We start from the raw sequence: 4,655 nt of genomic DNA, 5'->3' as shown, positions 1-4,655 counted from the left end.
AAATCTTGTAAGTGTGAAAAGAGATTGAAATAAGAATGACAATGTAAATGCGATTAATAAAAAAATAGAAAAAAAATAAATAAAAAAATCTTTAAAAAGGAGATATTAGTCCAAAAAGGGCCTTAAATGAGAGTTTAAAGCCATCTGACTGCCCATCTAAAATGGACTCTGGCCAATTCCATTCCCTCATAATCCACTGGGAGAGGAACTAGCATGCTTCAATTTGGTTGACAAAATTGGTAATTTCTCACTAGTTCCTCAATTTAGCCGCTTGAAGTCTCTGGTAGTGGAGGAAACTTACTCCAGACAAAGTTACAAGGAACAAACCTTTTCCCTTCCTAAGGACAATTCTAGTAAATAACACTGTTTCTTTCTTTCTTTGAATATAAGTCACTTTCAGTCCAGCAAATCTTACGAATAATGATGATTTTGACGCCTAGTGTAGAAATTTTGCACATCCAAAGACAATAATGATGATTTTGTGAGTATAAGCGGGGAATATTAAAAAAGTTTTGTATTTTTAAAAATAAATTTGTATCTTTCAAATTTTACTTACTTTTAGTAATTAATCAATTAACAGGGCCGGCCCTGATATTAAAAAACTCTTGAGAGGTCTTAAGCAATCTTTAAATGTGAGGACTTCTATACATAAGTTTCACAGGCACAAAAAAAAAAAAAAAAATTACAACAAATTCATTGAGTTCACATTATTTTTATTTCTCTGTTATATTATTACTTTTCTAAAACAATTATAGTATTTTTTTTAATTATTAAACTTCAACGTCTCGAGAAATTTGACAGTTGACCTAAAAGATTTTTATTCTTTTTTTCTTTTTTTGATGGCCCTCAATTTTTTTTTTCTTTATACATTATAACTTACCTAAATATTTTATTTTCTTATATCAATAAGCCTTAAAAAATACAAAATTTAATAATGTGCGCAAAATATTTCTATCCTAGTATTATCTTCTTCTTCTTTTTTTCTTTTTTCTTTTTTCTTTTCTCGCTCCCTCTCTCTCTCATCCTCGTTACATCAGCATATATACATATTCACACATTAAAATTAAATATTGTATTGAGCCACCCTATGTGTGTATATATATATATATAAATTGGATCTAAATAATTGTAAGTTTTTTTTTTTTATCAAAATGAAGCAAAATGGCTATATAAAATGGTTAAAGGAGGCAGATTCTCCAAAGGAGAGAGAACTTGAATAATGGCAAGGAGGCAAATTCTCCAAAGGAGAGAGAACTTGAATGGAGGAAGCGAAGTTTTCCTGCAATTCAAGATTCAAATAATTAATAATACATATTTAGTGTGTGTCTATATATGTGTGTGTGTGTTAGAAAAAGTAATGGGATGGGTGAGAGAGAGAGAGCCATGTGGAAAAAGAAGGCAAAGGGCAAGAAAGGCGATGAAGACTTGGTAGCTGAGGCCTCTAGAAGTGGCTGCTTTGAAGAGTGTGCTTAGGTGATCATGGTGATGATGATAGATTGATCATTGATCTAGATGCGAATCATGCGATGCGAGTTACAAACCTGAACTGCAATTTGCGAACTGGAAGTCTGGATTCTGAAATAGACTAGAGAGAGAGAGAGAGGAACAGAAGAGTGAAGACGATGATGATGTGATGTTTTCAATTTTCAACTTTTGATTTTTGAGGAATAAAAACTTTTGATTGTTGCAGTTGTAGTCTTGCAGAGCAGAGAGAGAGGGGGTAACCGGGTAAGCATGAGAGTTGAGAGTCTGTTAAGATTCTTGAGAATGAGAGTTACGATAATGAAGATTGGGAGCATTTGCCCTTTTTTTTTTTTTTTTTTTTTTTTTTTTTTTTTTTTTGTGGCCCTTCATTCATGGGCCTATAAATTTTGAGGCCCTTAAAAGATTTGTTGCATCTGGTTACAAATTATTTTTTTTTGGTGGCCCATCATGCATTTTGAGGCCCCTTAAAATCTGAAGCCCTAGGCGACCGCCTTGGTCACCTTGGGCCAGGGCCGGCCCTGTCAATTAATCACGTGCAAGATAAAATAAAGCAAAATAATAAAAGTAGAGATGACACCAGCATTTTTAGCTAAAAAAACCCTAATTGAAAAAATAAACTAATTATTTGAGCGAAAAAAAACCTCGTGGACTGTATAGTCCAAAGTAAACTGTTCCACTATATTTGAAACAAAGTACACTGAACTGTCGTTCTACCAAACACCAATCATTGACCATTCTATCAAATACCAATTGCTGACAATCCTCTGGCTTTAGAACGTTCCGTCCAACAGCACTTGACCTCTGGCTTACTCTTGATCTCTATAAAAGGATTGCTGGTAGATCAAACAACACTCATCGAATGTTTTGATCCTTTCAAAGAGTGATCGCTTTTGCTCCTGTTCTTCAATATCTAAATTCGATGTAGAAGTAGTTCTGTTTTTCTCTGATCGTTGTATATGCAAGACTTTGATCACGACCAGGATTTGAACAATACTCTAAACTCACTCTTATATTTTATGTGTGTGTTCTAAAAAGAATGATAGAAAAATCAACTTTGATTTTCTGCAAAAATATCTCTCCAAGGCTTTTATAAATTTGAAGTTGTATTGTAAAAGTCGTACAAACCTAGATGAAAAATCAAGGTTTAAATAGAATATTTAAAGACCTTATCATGCATAATAAAAGAAATATCGTGTATAAGACTTTTGGTAGTATTCTAAATCAACTAGGAAGTTTGAAAAAGAACATGACAAAGTTACCTTAAACTGTATCCGCAGTGGTACCGATAGCCATATGTGGAACCAGTTCCCAAAGGACAGAATGCTTTTCTTCGAAGCTATGGTTCTTGAACCAGTTCCCAAATGTGATACCCGTCCTACTTGCCAGAAACCTAAAGAAGGGTTGGAAAACTTGGAAAGAATTCTGTTTTGGTAACTTGAAGAATATACCATGTAGTTATAGTGTCCTAAGTGGGAAACAACTTCCTTAAAATGTTGTTTTTTCCTTTCTCGATGATCTTAGTATATCATTTTTGGATAACCTTCTAATTCCGCAGTCGATCTCGATCTTGATATAGTAACTTGAAATTACAACTCGATCAGACTTGACATCGAAATTTGTCAATTATAAAAATTATATCTCACAATCTCACCCTTAGGCAATTTCGTGACAAAACCATAAAAATAATATGTAATCTACCCAAACAACACGAAATTTTTCTTCTCCGTTCTCTTCTTCTCTTGGACAAAATTTTATCTAATTACCTGCACATGAATCAAGCACAACTACCGGTGAACGTTTAATAAAACAATTTATAAAAACTCCCCTGAAAAAAGTATCCAATTTTTCTCCCCCCTTAATGAGCCATTGTTCTCCCCCTTTTTAGAACAAATTGACAAAGCAATTAAGCCTTCTGGGACTGAGTTGGTCTCTAATATCATTAGGTACCTGATAATCTCTCTCTCTCTCTCACCTCTGAACATTTCTATAGTAAAGACAATTAAGAACATTGTATTATTTCGATAAAAGTCTCAAACTGGAATTGGCACAATATTGCGAAATGGCAGCCTTTGTTCAATTTGGGTGAGATTGAATGCTTGCTTTCATTTCGTAATGGCTATGCTATGGTGAGTGGTATTTTTGGTTACTTAATCAATTTTAATTTTGTTTCCTAGATTTGGTTTCTGTTACTGCCCATCCATCAAACTTTGGTGCACTTGATTGGTTGAAGATGTGAGGTTTGGGTGCTGCCTGTCGACTCTGTGTTGGTGTCATTTGACTTTTCTTTTATCAAATTTGATGCAACTGTTGCATCAAATTGGATAATGCTGATCTTTTAATTATTATTTGTACATGTTTGGATTGAGGCTTGAGGTCTGATTGTGGAGGAAGCTTACTTCAGACGAAGTAAGTTACCGGGAACAAACCTTTTCCCTTCCAGGGTTATTCTAGTAAATAACACTGTTGCTTTAACATCACTTTCAGTCCACTGGATTTTACCACATCAACGTTCAAAACAATAATGATGTAAGTGGAACCCATTCTTCTTTTGACGCCTAGTGTAGAAATTTTGCACCCACTTTAGACTAAGCTTTTTTCCAATCTCACAAGCATCTTCTCTCTCTCTCTCTCTCCTCTGAAAAATATCTTTGGCTTATGAAATTTTACTGTTTGGAGTTTTGAGATTTAATCAATTCTATTGAAAATTTATATGAAATTCGTATGTAATTTTTCAAAATTTAAAAACTGGGCAACAATTTTTTTTCTTCAATAAGCAGGCACTATATGTAACTTCTTTCTTTTTTTTGGCTCCACCTGAGTATAAACTTTGTGCACTTGACAAATATAGTTTTCACTCTTACGTGTTCACTCTTATTTTTATGATATTAAAATATAACTTTTAATATGATTCAAATTTTCAAGATTTTTTTGATACTCATAATAATTAGCATTATGCCTCTAACTGCAAAAGGATACGTGATTTTTCACATATTCTCCGTGACCTAAAGTAAGAGTGAACTATACTATGCTACTAGTTGTCAAACCTTTTACTTTCTTAAGGGCTATTTTAGTAAATAACACTCTTCCTTTCTTTCTTTGAATGCAACATCATCACTTTCGGTCCAACGAATCTTATCACGTCCACATGCATTATTGAAGTTTTTCTTTAA

This window comes from Cornus florida, unplaced genomic scaffold (genome assembly GCF_030987335.1).
Source record: "Cornus florida cultivar Cherokee Brave unplaced genomic scaffold, ASM3098733v1 CherokeeBrave_3.0.0_Hap2_Chr02, whole genome shotgun sequence".
Classification (NCBI taxonomy): Eukaryota; Viridiplantae; Streptophyta; class Magnoliopsida; order Cornales; family Cornaceae; genus Cornus; species Cornus florida.
Note: the sequence above shows the minus strand (reverse complement) of the source record.